This window comes from Mus caroli, unplaced genomic scaffold (assembly GCF_978045245.1).
Source record: "Mus caroli unplaced genomic scaffold, Mus_caroli_1 scaffold_11, whole genome shotgun sequence".
NCBI lineage: Eukaryota > Metazoa > Chordata > Mammalia > Rodentia > Muridae > Mus > Mus caroli.
The window spans coordinates 83992702-84009156 of NW_028227266.1; positions in this window are offsets into that span (position 1 = coordinate 83992702).

The window sequence follows — 16455 nt, forward strand, 5'->3', positions numbered from 1 at the left end:
CAGCCACCTGGACACAATTGTGGATGCCAGGGAAGTGCTTGCTGATAGAAGCCTGATATGGTTGTCTCCTTTGAGGCTCTGCCAGAATCTGACAAATACAGGGACAGATTCTGTCAGCCAACCATTGGACTGAATGCAGAGTCCCCTAATGAAGGAGTTGGAGGAGGGACTGAAGGAGCTGAGTGGGTTTACAGCCCCATGCAGGGAGCAACAGTGTCAACAGGATAGACCCCCGTAGCTCCCAGGGACTGGACCACCAACCAGAGTACACATGCAGGGACCCATGGCTCCAGCCACATATGTGGCAGAGGATGACCTTGTTGGACATAAGTGGGAGGAACGGCCCTTGGGCCTGAGGGTGTTTGATGCCCCAGTGTAGAATGCCAGGTAGGCATTCTCATACAGTATGATAACATGCTTATCATACTTTGTCCTTTCATCATTAGACAGCAAGGTTAATTCTATATTTTGACTATTCTGGATATTGTTACAGTGAAGGTAGAAATTCATATAGCTCTTTTGTTGTTATTTTATTTATTTATATTTCAAATGTTATCCCCCTTCCCAGTTTCCCCTCCACCAACCCCCATCACATCCCTGTCCTCTCTGTTTCTATGAGGGAGTTCCCCCACCCACCTACCTGCTCCCACCTATGTTGGGGCATTCAGTCTCCACAGGATCAAGGGCCTCTCCTCCCCTGGCTCAAGTGGCGGTTAGCATGTAGAAGAATGTAAATGATCCATTCTTATCTCCTTGTACAAATCTCAAGTTCAAGTTTATCAAGGACCTCCACATAAAACTAGATACACTGAATTTAATAGAAGAGAAAGGGGGTAAGATTCTCAAACACATTGTCACAGGAGAAAATTTCCTGAACAGAACACCAGTGGCTTAGGCTCTAAGATCAACCATAGACTTATGTGATCTCATAAAATTGAAAAACTTCTTCAAGGCAAAGGATACAGTCAAAAGGACAAAACAGCATCCTACAGCATGGGAAAAGATCTTTACCAACCTTAAATCTGATAGAGGACTAATATCCAATATATACAACAAACTCAAGAAGTTAGACTCCAGAGAACCAAATAACCCTATTAAAAAGTGGGGTACAGAGCTAAACAAAGAATTCCAAACTGAGGAGTCTCTAATGGCCAAGAGGCACTTTAAAAAAATGTTCAACATCCTTAGTTGTCAGGGAAATGCAAATCAAAAGGACCCTGAGATTCCACCTCACACCACTCATAATGGCTAAGATCATATATCCTTTAACATCCTAATTTAATTTCTTTAGGGTATTGTCTTAGTCAGGGTTTCTATTCCTGCACAAACATCATGACCAAGAAGCAAGTTGGGGAGGAAAGGGTTTATTCAGCTTACACTTCCATACTGCTGTTCATCACCAAAGGAAATCAGGGCTGGAAGTCAAGCAGGTCAGAAAGCAGGAGCTGATGCAGAAGCCATGGAGGGATGTTCTTTACTGGCTTGCTTCTCCTGGCTTGCTCAGCCTGCTCTCTTATAGAACCCAAGACTACCAGCCCAGGGATGGTCCATCCCACAAGGGGCCCTCCCCTTTGATCACTAATTGAGGAAATGCCTTACAGTTGGATCTCATGGAGGCATTTCCTCAACTGACGCTCCTTTCTCTATAATAACTCCTGCTGTGTCAAGTTGACACAAAAATAGCCAGTACAATTGACCCCTTGTCAACTTGACACACAAACACATCACTAATAAGCCTCAACCCTTACATTCTTATTCATCCCCAAGATCTAACAACTTTAAATGTCCCACAGTCTTTGCATATTCTTAAAATTTCAGTCTCTCTAAAATATCCATCTCTTTTAAAATCCAAAGTCGTTTTACAATTAAAAGTCTCTTAACTGTGGGCTCCACTAAAATAGTTTCTCCCTTCAAGAGGGAAAATATCAGGGCACAGTCACAATCAAGAGCAAAAATCAATCTCCAACCGTCCAATGTCTGAGATCCAACTCACGATCTTCTGGGCTCCTCCAAGGGCTTGGGTCACTTCTCCACCCATGCCCTTTGTAGCACACTTGTCATCCTCTGGGCTCCAGATGCCTGTACTCCACTGCTGCTGCTCTTGGTGGTCATCTCCTGGTACTGGCATCTCCAAAACACTGTATGACCCCTTCAGTCCTGGGCCATCAATTGCAACTGAGGCTGCACCTTCACCAATGGCCTTCCATGGCCTCTCACAGTGCCGAGCCTCAGCTGCTCTGTGTGACCCCTTCATGCCTTCAAAACCAGTACCACCTGGGTGACTCTTACACATTACCAAGTCCCGCTGCAGCAGGAGTACAACCTTGGCTATCTCTGGAACACAGCCTCTTTGTGCTTTCAGAAAACACTTCCCAGAAGATGTCACCTCAATGATGCTGGTCTCTTCTTAATCACCGCTAATTTCTTAGCTCCAGCTAACCAGCATCAATAGTCCCAGTAATGTCAAGTTTTTGCTTTAGTAATTCTGGTATCTTGTTAATCACAGCTGATTCTTCAGCCCCAGCTAACCAGAACCACAGAATCTTCACAATCAAAACAGCAATGGCCCTGAAAAGAGTCTTTAATTCTCCCTCTGAAATTTCACAAGCCAGACCTCCATCTTCTGCACTGTTCTCAACATTATCTTCCAAGCTCCTACACAACATCTGACAGCTCTTAACAACAAATGGATCTTCAAGCCCAAAGTTCCAAAGTCCTTCCACAGTTCTCCCCAAATCATGGTCAGGTTGTCACAGGAATACCCCACTCTGCTGGTACCAATTTGTCTTAGTCAGGGTTTCTATTCCTGCACAAATATCATGACCAAGAAGCAAGTTGGGGAGGAAAGGGTTTATTCGGCTTACACTTCGATCCTGCTGTTCATCACCGAAGGAAATCAGGACTGGAACTCAAACAGGTCAGAAAGCAGGAGCTGATGCAGAGGCCATGGAGGGATGTTCTTTACTGGCTTGCCTCCCCTGGCTTGCTCAGCCTACTCTCTTATAGAACCCAAGACTACCAGCCCAGGGATGGTCCCACCCACAAGGGGCCTTTTCCCCTTGATCACTAATTGAGAAAATGCCTTACAGTTGGATCTCATGGAGGCATTTCTTCAACTGAAGTTCCTTTCTCTGTGATAACTCCAGCTGTGTCAAGTTGACACAAAACTAGTCAGTACAGGTATACATAGCCAATAATGGGGTTATTAAATCATAAAGTATTTTTATATTCAATTTTTGGGAAACCTCTATTCAGCTTTCCATAATTACTGGACCACTTTATATCCTCAGCAACAGTATATAGTATTGATTATTCTACACATTCTATTAATCATCCTTCTTTAAATTAAATTTTTAGAAATTAAAATCACTTTCCTTTTCTCCCTTCCCATTCCTTCCTCCAGCCTTCCCATATATCCCTCTCACTGGCTCTCAATTCATGGTTACTTTATTTGTATTATTATTATTGATATATATCATTTGTTGGTAGATATAGATGGATGGATAGATAGATAGATAGGTAATGGATAGATATTGATAGTGTATTTGTGTGTACACATACAAGCTGCCAAGTCCATTTAATTTCAAATGTGTGTATATGATTTAAGGACCAAAGATTTTATGTTGGATCTTATTATTCTGAGATGTAAGATAATATTTTCCATTTCCCTAATATTTTGTAGTCTTGTGTATTTTTCAAATACACTTTGAAATTTATCAAGCATATTCTTTAAACAGAGAAATCAAAAATACAGGGGATTTTTCAGTTTATAACATAATTTTCTTATAGTGGGCCTGCCCTACTGTATGTGAGTTTGTTCTCATCATGAAGGAACACAATCAGTACCATATCAAAATTATAATATAGGCTTCCACTGGAATAAGAAAAGTCTTTCTCTGGTCTCTATGATTATAATGTCAGCCCCATGAATTCTCACAGGAAACCAATTATTATTGCAACAGAGTGTTTGTCAGCATGAGCATGACAAGCACAAAACTTGTGGGACAATCATTGAATGAATATCAGTGTTTGTGCATGTGTATAATTCTACAAAATAATGGGCTTCATTATAACACTTATCCTTTGATCAAATTCATCCCCGTTACACTATTTTCCCCAAATTCTCCTCCCTAATCTTCCTCCACTTCTCCAATATTTCTCTCTACTACTATTTCATGTGTGTATGTATGTGTATTCATGCATGTCCATTCTAGACATGAAAGACATAATATTTGTTATTCTGAGTTATATAATTTTACTTAAGTGATAACCTTCAGGTTTATGAATTTTCCTTAACATGTCATAATTGTGTAGTTTTTCACTGAATAACATTTCACTGTGTATACATAACAAATTTCCTTTTTTTTATTGGGTATTTATTTCAATTACATTTCCAATGCAATCCCAAAAGTCCCCCACACGCTCCCCCACCACTCCCCCACCCACCCACTCCTACTTCTTGGCCCTGTTGTTCCCCTGTACTGAGGCATGTAAAGTTTGCACGACCAATGGGCCTCTCTTTCCACTGATGGCCGTCTAGACCATTTTCATATGCAGCTAGAGACACGAGCTCCAGGGGGGTACTGGTTAGTTCATATTGTTGTTCCACCTATAGGATTGCAGATCCTTTTAGCTCCTTGGGTACTTTCTCTAGCTCATCCATTGGGGGCCCTGTGATCCATCCAATAGCTGACTGTGAGCATCCACTTCTGTGTTTGCTAGGCCCCCGCCTAGTCTCACAAGAGACAGCTCTATCTGGGTCCTTTCAGCAAAATCTTGCTAGTGTATGCAACGGTGTCAGGGAGACATAACAACAGATCCTGAAGAAATCCAAAACATCATCAGATCCTTCTACAAAAGGCTATACTCAACAAAACTGGAGAACCTGGATGAAATGGACAAGTTTCTAGACAGATACCAGGTACCAAAGTTAAATCAAGATCAGGTTAATGATCTAAACAGTCCTAATCCCCTAAAGAAATAGAAGCAGTCATTAATAGTCTCCCAACCAAAAAAAGCCCAGGACCAGATGGGTTTAGTGCAGAGTTCTATCAGACTTTCAAAGAAGATCTAATCCCAGTTCTTCACAAACAAATTTCTTTATCCATTTACCTGTTTATGGGCAACTTTACTGATTCCATCATTTGACATCAGTAAACATAGATGTGCTAGTGTTTCTAGGATAGGTAGACCAGAGCCCCTAGGGATGCTTTCTGACAGTCCTGTTATTAGTATTTTGAGGAAGCTCTGCATCCCTGATTTCCAGTGTTGCTCATAGTTTCAGTAGAATGGCAGTGAAGAAAGATTGGAAAGTGTACCTATTGCATCACTGTGCAAGATGTGAAACTGTAGTGGGACTTGAGTTAGCACTGCCTGCCTTATTCGCATCTCTAACTCACTGGAAATTTGTAGAAGAATAAGTGCCAGTGTAGAGATTAAATCCCAAATGACTTCAAACATGAAGCAGAAATCAATGGCAGAGAAAATCAGAGGAAAGTACAAAATAGGAATCAATGGAAGTCTTTTTAAAGTAACTAAAGACATCTAGCTCCATATGGAAATCCAGGAAGAACACAAAAAACAGAAGCTTCAGAGAAATGTGAGATGGGGAAGTAGAAAAGATGTGAAGTTAAAATGATGTATCTGTCTATAGGAAAATGGGTGTGAATAGATACCAATAAATGCTTGTGTTGAGATGTGCATCCATGTGTGTATGCATGCTACAAATGAACCTATATAGACTATGGTCACTTACTAATGTCTAAATACACTTTTGGTCCCATTAAGATGGAAGAATGGGATAGCACACAGTTAGAAGTCTCCTGTGAATACTTATGAGCTGAAGATTTTCATCAGACAATAGTTCCCTGGATGTCATCACTCTGGAGTCTGTCAGTTATAGATCCTCCCTTCTCCCATGGTTTTGTGGCCTGGACAAAATGAAGACTGTAAAACTTACATTTGTTTCTAGGAATTCAAGGATGGCAATGTGTTTTCTATAATGTCAAATCACAGCTAAAGTAAGTAATGAAAATAAATAGCTGTCAACAGATCATAGGTGCATGTGGCCTTAGGTATATATTGGTAATCATAGCCAGGAAATGTTGATCCTTGGATTTTCTCTCCAGGAAATGACTGATTAGTCTCTTAAGATTCAACAGCAGAGTCCCTCATTTCCCTCCACCTACCTGGACCTCTTAGCCTTGGAATCACACATGTGGATATTTTTTTTTTCTTCTAAAATTTTACTCATGTTAAAATATGGTTAGAGACAGATGTTTGCTTAGCTTCCACAGTGCTACATAGAAGCATAGACTCATTTCTCATTATTTCTAGAAAATAATTTTCCCCTTAGCTAACACAAAGAAATGAAACTTGGGTGAAGGTTGTTGGTTGGTAGAAATCTTCAGCTCTTACTTGTTTCCATGAGCCCTGTAATGAAGTGGCACTCCCACCTTGCTAATTGATGGCACCTGGGTTTAGCAGCAGATGAAACAGGGCTTGTAGGGAGCAGGAAGGAAAACTAGAACTTAAAAATATAACAGCAAAAGAACAACATGCAGGCCAGTGAGATTGCTCAGTGGGTAAGGGGCAAGGCTACCAAATATGACAAACAAAATTCAGGAGCTGAGTTCAAGGCTCAGAAGCCAAATGGTAAAAGAATAGGTCTAACTCTCACAAATAGTCCTTTGACATTACAGAGGTCTCACACACACACACACACACACACACACACACACACACATGCTCAGGTACACACATATAAAGAATAAGATGTAGAAGCATGTATTTCAGAATATGTTAATCCTTGAGGTTAGTGTGTGTGTTTGCATTCGTGCATGTGTGCATGTGAGTGCGCATGCGCGCGCGCGCGTGTGTGTGTGTGTGTGTGTGTGTGTGTGTGTGTGTGTCTGTGTGTGTGTGTGTGTGTGTGTGTGTGTGTGTACATTTACTAGAAATAGAAAATTGTAGGGTCCACACTGTCTTGGAAAAGTTGAATTATTTTTGTGCCAATGATTCTATTCTGTTTCTAAGCTTTTATCTTCCTAAAGTTTTAAAGTTCTGATATTGTGTGTTTTAGGACGAATATCTCCTTTTAAAAATAAAAATTTCAAGGCCGGGCGTGGTGGCGCATGCCTTTAATCCCAGCACTTGGGAGGCAGAGGCAGGCGGATCTCTGAGTTCGAGGCCAGCCTGGTCTACAGAGTGAGTTCCAGGACAGCTGGGCTACACAGAGAGACCCTGTCTCGAAAAAACAAAACAAAAAATAAAATAAGTAAATAAATAAAAATTTCCTAAAACTACTCCACTATTTAGGTATAGCTACAAATTTTGCACAACATAGACTCTAATCCCTTATAATACACTAATATAATATTTAGATTATCACGTTAAGCTACCCACTTACAAGATGCAAGGAGTTTGAAAAGGTAAATAATTATAAAGTATGAAATTAATCTGTAGCTAATCTTCAGCCATGTACACCTGCAATATTCCCTTTTCATAAGTTAATTTGATTTCAATAGAAATCAAACTTTTTCTGACACTGTTAATATATATTACCCAGTTGTAAATTTTGAAATGAAGTAAAACATAGAATTGAATTTAAATATGAAGTACATTTTTCTTTTACTTAGAAGCAACTATGTAAAAGTGATTGGAAAATGTAGTGATTCCATTATGAGAAGATAATTTATGAATGCACAGCGAACAACTGATTCACTTCATGAGGGCCTTTTCTGGAGTTAATACTGAGTTTCTCTATTCCAAGAACCAGGATGATTGATCAGGGCACCATCAATTCTGGGGAACCCAACAGCTTACAATATTAAATATGGTTGCTAAGAGACAATATTGGATAAGTACAATTATTTATTTTTTACAAATTATAGACAAAATAACCTGAAACTCAGAACATCAGCTATTCTCTGGACGACTGTACCTTAATTGGTTTGATTTTAACCTATCTAGCTAACATTTATTATAATCATGTAAGATAACAAGTGCGTATTTCAAACTTATATAAGAATTCAACTATTTCATATTAAGCTATTAATTCAACACTATCAAATTTTGTATTCTATTGTGTGTAAAATTAAGATTCACAGAAAAGCATATGCATGAGCTTCTTAGAACACCTGAAGCTATAATGTTGTGGTTTTGTGTCCAATATCAGGAACTATTGTCATTTGGGCTTTAGACCTTGGAAGTCTATGCTCAGGTTGCAAAGCTAGAAGGAAATACATAATTATGAAATTTTTCTAGTACACATTGAAGCCATAAGCAGCCCTACTGCTACAGCAGGAACAGCTCAATGTGAGGCAGCTGAATAGTATTCTGTCTACAACGACACTTGGAATTCTTCATAGTGATATACATTATTACTCCCTAACACTCAGTGAAATTATATACATTTAAATGCATTGCCTGATTCATGCATCTAGTATTAACACTAAAATATTTCTGTCCCGACTAAACATAATCTTTTCATCACACAGCCTATTTATTCTCAGAACAGGTTAAGCATATTTGGGAAGTCAAAAATGTCAAAAATCACACAAATTGATCATCTTTTTACCCAAATCATATCAGCAAGGTTTTTCCAGCCATAAATTCATTATCTGGACAACATATAATGACTCCAGACTGTAAATACAATGTTGTTATCGTTGTGACTATTCTTGTTGCTCAGTTGTATAGAGCATGAACCTTTCTCCGTGGGATTCTCCAGGAGAAACAAAAGAGTATTCTTAAGCAAGAGAAACTATGAGGGCAGAGGGTCCTTGTTTCTTGTTTGTGAAGTTGTCCTCTGACTTTGAACTCACTACTCATACTTTCTCTGAACAGAAAGAACACTCAGAAGCTTTTGTGGCCACACGCCCATACTGTGAAGGTACAAATGCTCCCTTTTCTCTCCTTGAGTAGGGTAGTTGCAGGTAGTGAGGCATATGAAGTGGTGTGCAGGAAGACATTACAATTAAAAGAGATATTTGGAGCCAGACTTCAAGAACACTTTATCTAGGGATCCATTTTGATGTCTGTAAAATGGCAATGGCCAGTGTCCATCAGAGTTGTATACTGTCTTAACATGTAGCAAGTACTCTATAAGTTATAGCTGTTATTGTTCCCCAAACAAAGAACATTAAAAAAATAATAATTTTTTTAAAAAAAATATTCATCATGTCTCAGAACTCATTAGGACCAGGCACCAAATGATAGGTTGTTTAAGGTGAAATTTTAATATTTGAGAATATTACCAATGGTCCTACCACCATTGGCTAGGGACCCAGCCTCTTAATGTAGATGTAGGATCCTCCTAGTTTTGATTGCCACTTCTCTCACATTTCCTTATAGCCTATCTCCATTCCTTTGTGACTCCTTGCTGACCTACAAAAAACTCTCTACTGGGGACCCCAAAGATACCACATTTGGCTGGGACTCACAGTCACTATATTTGCCTAGAAACCAGATTGGGAAACAACAACCATAATAATAATAATAATAAAGATAATACTAGACATGTACATCATGAAACTTTAAAACATCAAAGTACCAGATAGCTACATTCCAGCACAGAAGCATAAATATGAGCAATCAAGAAAATACATCTCCTCTAGAAGCAACAAGTCCAACTAGATTAGGCTCTGAGACAAGCAATTTAACCAAAGCACAAGGATTTCAAAATAGCGATTATGAATATATCCAAAGACCTTGAAGTAGACATGAGTAAATGCCTTAATGAAGACTTCGAGAACACAAACATTTGAATAAAACAATGGGAAAATTCAAGACAGGAAAGTAGAATTTGACAGAGAAACAGAATCACTTGAGATTCACTTTAGAATCACTAAAGTGAAATAAAACCAGACATGAATGTCAAGCTGTGAAGCAAAAGCCCTATGGTAACTCTTGCTGACAGATGAAAAGAAGAGAAGAAAGAATATCGTGTTTTAAAGACCAGTTAGAAGAAATGGATATCTCAGTAAAAGAAACTATTAAATCTAAGAAAGTTTAAGAAAAAGATAGATAAGAAATCTGTGACACTATGAAAAGACAAAATCTACAAATAATAGGTATAGAGGAAGGAGAAGGAACTCACATACCCACATCAAAGGCACAGAAAATATTTTAAACAGAATCACAGAAAAAATACTTTACTAACCAGAAAAAAGGAAGTCCCTATCAAGATAAAAGAAGCACAGAGAACCCCAAATAGACTAGACCAGAAAAGGAAGTTCCTTGACACATAGTATCAAAACCTTAAATACACAGAACATCCAAAAAAGAATATTGAAAACTGCAAGAGAAAAGACCAAGTTGTAGACAAAGAAAGGCCAATTAGAATAACATCTGACATTACAATAGGGACTCTGAAAGCAGAAAGGGTATAGAGGAGATTTTATAAGCTCTCAGGGACCACAGATGCCAGCACAAATTAATGTTTCCAACAAAATTATCAATCATAATCAATCAAGAAAGAAAAGGTTCCATAACAAAAACATGGAACCTTTAAGTCATTTTTGTCCACTTGTCCAGAAGGTACTGGAAGTAAATCTTCAGTGTGAAGAGAGGATTGACTTCATCCAACAGGACATAAATGGAGACTCACAATATCATAATGAAAAAATGGGAATTAATAAACACTGGTTATTAATGACCTTCAATAGTAATTGTCTCAATTTACCAATAAAAATGCCTAGACTAACAGATTGAAAGTTAGAAAACAGGATCCATCTTTCTGATGCATCCAATAAACACACGTTACCAACAAGGACAGAAATCACCTTACGATAAAGGATGAAAAAAAGTTATTTCAAACAAATGGAATGAAAAAGAAAACAGGTGTGGGCATTTTAATATGTGACAAAACAAACTTCAGACCAAAAGTAATCAGGAAAATAAAAAGGAAGGGCATATTTACCCTAACACAGTGATAGTGTGTGACATCAATACCAAACTCTCACCAATAGACTGCTCCTTCAGAAAAAAATCTAAACAGAGAAAATCTGACATTAATGATTTCGTAATCAAATGGACTTAAAAGACATCTGCAGAACATTGCAGCCAAACACTAAATAATGTATTTACTTCTCAGCAGCCCATGAAACTGTCTTCAAAATTGATCACATATTAAGGTATAAGCAAGTTTCAACAGATAGTAAAAAAAGTGAAATAACAACATTCATTCTTTCTGATTACCATGGATTGAAGATGTATATCATCAACACTAGGAATGGCAAAAAGACTACAAACTCACAAAAACTAATCAACTCACTACTGAATGAAAACTGTGTCAAGACAGGAATCAAGAACAAAACAAAAAGTGTAACCAATAGTCAAAATGAACAAAATTGGCAAACCAGTCACCAAAATAGCCACAGATAGAGAGAAAAAATCTAAATTCATAAAATTAAACATGAAAAGGAAGACATCACTACAGAATCTGAGAAAATTTAGATTCAAAGATACTTGAATACTTGAACAAACTCTTATTAACCACATTAGAAAACTTTAAAAAAATGGATTGATTTCTTGATATATACAACAGACAAAAATTGAATCAAAATATAGTAAACAATTTAAAGAGACCCATGACCACAATGACAGGGTAGTAATTAGAAAATCTCCCAACCAAAATAAGCCTAGGACCAGATAAATTCAATGCAGAATTCTACCAAACCTTTAGTGAACAAACACCAACACTCCTCAAATCATTCTACAAAACTGAAGGAGCATTTCCAAATTATTTCCATGATGCACTATAACCCTGATGTCAAAACTGGGCAAAGAACTCTGCAAAAATTACAAGCCAATGTATCTTGTGACTATAAATGCAGAAAGTCTCAATAAAATACTTAGAAACCAAATTCAAGAAAAAATAGAAATGATTCTCCACCAGAATCTAATTGACTTCATCATAGAGATATAGATAGATAGATAGATAGATAGATAGATAGATAGATAGATAGATAGATAGATAGATATGATATGATATAAATAAATACCTGGAAATAAGTCATTGCAAATACTAGGGAAACAAGATACATACCTTTACATTACTATAGCAATCTTACATCCAACATCATCCAAAAACCAGAGAAACTCAAATTATTTCCATTAAAACAAGGAACAAGACAAGGGTGTACATGAACTCCATTTCCTATTCAGCATAACATTTGGGGTCTTAGCTCAAGTGATAGCACAACTGAGATAAAGAAGATTCAAGTAGGAAATGAAAAAGTCAAACCATCCCTATTGCACATGATATGATTTTATATACATAAAAGAACATAAAAAATTTCTTAGAAATGCCTTAGAATAACTCTAGCCAAGCAAGTGTAAAGACTTGTATAATAAAATACTTGAGATGTTGAAGAAAAAAGTTGAAGAAGGCCCCACAAGATGGAAAGACCTTCCCTGCTCATAGATCAGTAGGACTAATGCTGTGAAAACAGTAAATAATTATCCTACCAAGAGTAATCTATAGTTTCAATGAAATTCCAATCAAAATTTCTTCAAAAAAGTTTTTTCACAAAAAGTAGAAAATAAGTTCTCAACTTTATATAGAATCGCACGCACGCGCACACACACACACACACACAAAAGCAGGATAGCTGAAAAAATCTCAAATAACAAAAGATCTGCTCGAAGTATCAGCATCCCAGATTTCAAGTTATATGACAGTGCTATATATCAATAAAAACAGTATGATATTGAAATAAAAACTAACATGTTGACCAATGAAATAGAATTGATGGCCCATACACAATTCCAACGTATCTATGGACACCTGATTTTTTTTTTACAAAGAACAACAAAAAATACACACTGGAGCAAAGAAGGCTTCTTTAAAGATGCTGCTGATCAAACCAGATAGCTGCATGGAGTAGAATGAAAATGAGTCTGTATCTATCACCCAACACAAAACTCAACTCCAAATACATCAAGAGCATGTGAAACCAGATACCATGGGCCTTATAGAAGAGAAGGTAGGGCATGGGCTTGAATTTGTTGGCTCAGTAAAGGACTTCCTGAACAGGACAGCAGCAACACAGGCATTAAGACCCACGATTAATAAATGAGACCTCGTGAAGCTAAAAAATGACACTGTCATTCATGCAAACAGGCAGCTTACAGAACAGGAACAAAATAAATTTACCAATTACATATCTGGTAGGGGGTTAGTATCTATGATACATAAAGAACTAAAAATATAAAAAAACAAAACAAAACAAAACAAAAACTGTTCATCCAGAGGACAACCCAATTAAAAATGGGATATAAGCAGAGAGTTCTTAAAAGATGGAACACAAATGGCTGAGAAAGGATTTTAACATGTTCAATATACATAGGCACCATGGAAATGCAAATTTAAAGTACTTTTGAGATTTCAGCTTGCTCCAGTCAGAAAGGTCAAGGTCAGTGAAATAAGTTACAGTACATACTGGTGAAGATTCAGGACAATGGGAAGACATTCTTTGTTGAGAAGAGTGCAAACTGGTGCATTTTCTATCAAAATCAGTGTGGAGGTTTCTTTAAAGCTAAAAACTGATTTATCACAAGATCTATGTAGACCAACCTTTGGCATAAACCCAAAGGATTCTGCAGTCTAGATACCTGCTCATCTATGGTCATTGCTACTCTTATTTATAAGAGCAATAATTTGGAAACACCCTAGGTGTCCATTGGCTGATAAATGGATAATGAAAATGTAGCACAATACACAATGTAATTGTTATTTGGCTGTTAAGAAAATTTAATTTGAAGATATATAGATGGATCTAGAAATGATTATAATGAGTTAACCCAGAGCCAAAACGGAAAATATTTTAGGTTTTCTAATTTGCATAAATGATAGTTGTTAAACTTTAAATATTATTACTTCAATCAGAATAATTGCAGCTAGTAAGGGCACAGAAAGAAGGAAGGGGTCTTTCAATAGTGAGGATATACAAGCATAACATTACAAAGAAAAATAGGAGAAACTACAACAGTAGGATCAAATGATATGGAAGGCAGGTTACAGTAGGGAAAATAGAGAGCACAGCCTTTAAAAAGCCATGTAGAAATCTACTATAGCAAAAAGTCTAAAATATATACATATATGAAAAGAGGTTAAATGGAGTTAACATATAATTAGAAAGAAAATGCTCCAAGTAAAACCTCAAGTATCATAAATGAGTAATGTGTTTTTGAGTCACTGGCCAAAGGGATCCCATTGGCCACAGATCCCCCTAAACAACAAACACCGCATGCTATCATCAAGACTATTCGTTGCTTTTCATCACCAATAGTCATGTGATGGCAAGGCCCTATTGCTGAAAACACAACTTACATGCTGCTGAACATAGAAAACAAGGGCTGGGGCCCAACTAGAAGCTTCATCACTATTAACTACTATTAATGGTGCTGGAAGACACTTTGAACTCTACCAGAGTGAGAAAGTAATTATCAATTTCACCCATCAATAAACTCTGTGTCCTTCAGTGACATAAATACAAAATATCCTGGTGCGATAGAAACATAAATGTTATTGAAGTAATCAATTTAAGGCCCATATTCTGAGATGGGAGCCATATATGATACTGGACTCCTTCAAACTCATCTTGGTTCCCAGCATTAATCCTTTTTCCATGGTACAGACTTCTCCTTGTAATCCATCTTCATAAACCATGGATTACCAAGAAAATGAATGGGGTTTCTATTCATTCCACTCCTTTTGCAACTTCCCTAAATAGTCTCACTTCCTCCAGGATAACTCTCAAACAACCAAGTCTCTAAGCTGCTATTCCCAGTTTAGTTTGGAGTAACAATGTGCACAAAAAGTACAACTAGAAATGATCAATTTTAGGACTCTAACGAGTTCTCATTGTCAGGATACACGTGATTCAGAAGCTGACTCTCTTTTGAGGAGTTAACAAGCACTCGAACCTTTAATCCTGTATTTTATATACTCAAAGAAATCTGATCAAAATTCCATTTGAATATACTTCCTCCTTACTTCTTGAGACAAAAATATGATTTAATGGATGGGCAGACCTAATGTTAGATGTATAAAACACTAACTCTATCTCGCCTAAGGTGGAAGTGCACTTACTCTGAAGGCTTAGATATTTCAGAAAAGTTATTCTGGGTCACATCTCTGCAAATGGAGACAATGCTTTCCCTTAACAAATAAAAATACTCTGCCAACAAGAAGGCAAGCATAGAAACCTCATAGAATAAATGTTGGTACTATGTGTATATCTGACAGAGTCTTAACATATTGCTCAGAAAGAATCAGTGAAATTTTATATAATTTGAAATTGTATAAAATGTGTCTAAATTAGAAAGAGGAGCGAATTTCTAATGTATCAACATTAAAAGCCGCAAGAAAGAACGAAGCAATCATATTTCTGAGAAAGTTCACTTTAACCATACGCATTTTGTAGAAATAGGTTTATCAAAGAGTTGCGTTTTCATTTAAAGTAAGATCTAAAATCATCTCTAATATAAAAACGCTACACTTAAAACAACATGCATTTTATTTCACTGAAGTACAGGACATTAAGCAAAGGTTTGGTTACCTTGGTGACAAATTGACACAAGGATGCACATCACACCAAAAAGAAGTAATGAAATGTTTTTAGCAGACTACGTGTAGCCTAGAAACAGAGAAAATTTAAAATAAAATAGAGCAAAATCTGGTTTTATGTGAAGTTCCTTGATCCACTTAGACTTGACCTTAGTACAAGGAGATAGGAATGGATCGATTCGCATTCTTCTACATGTTAACAACCAGTTGTGCCAGCACCATTTGTTGAAAATGCTGTCTTTCTTCCACTGGATGTTTTTAGCTCCCTTGTCGAAGATCAAGTGACCATAGGTGTGTGGGTTCATTTCTGGGTCTTCAATTCTATTCCATTGGTCTATTTGTCTGTCACTATACCAGTACCATGCAGTTTTTATCACAATTGCTCTGTAGTAGAGCTTTAGGTCCGGCATGGTGATTCCACCAGAGGTTCTTTTATCCTTGAGAAGAGTTTTTGCTATCCTAGGTTTTTTGTTATTCCAGATGAATTTGCAGATTGCACTTTCTAATTCGTTGAAGAATTGAGTTGGAATTTTGATGGGGATTGCATTGAATCTGTAGATTGCTTTTGGCAAGATAGCCATTTTTACAATGTTGATCCTGCCAATCCATGAGCATGGGAGATCTTTCCATCTTCTGAGATCTTCTATAATTTCTTTCTTCAGAGACTTGAAGTTTTTATTATACAGATCTTTCACTTCCTTATAGAGGAGAAAGTGGTGAAAAGCCTTGAAGATATGGGCACAGGGGAAAAATTCTTGAATAGAAGAGAAATGGCTTGTGCTGTAAGATCGAGAATTGACAAGTGGGACCTCATGAAACTGCAAAGCTTCTGCAAGGCTAAAGACACCATCAATAAGACAAAAAAACCACCAACAGATTGG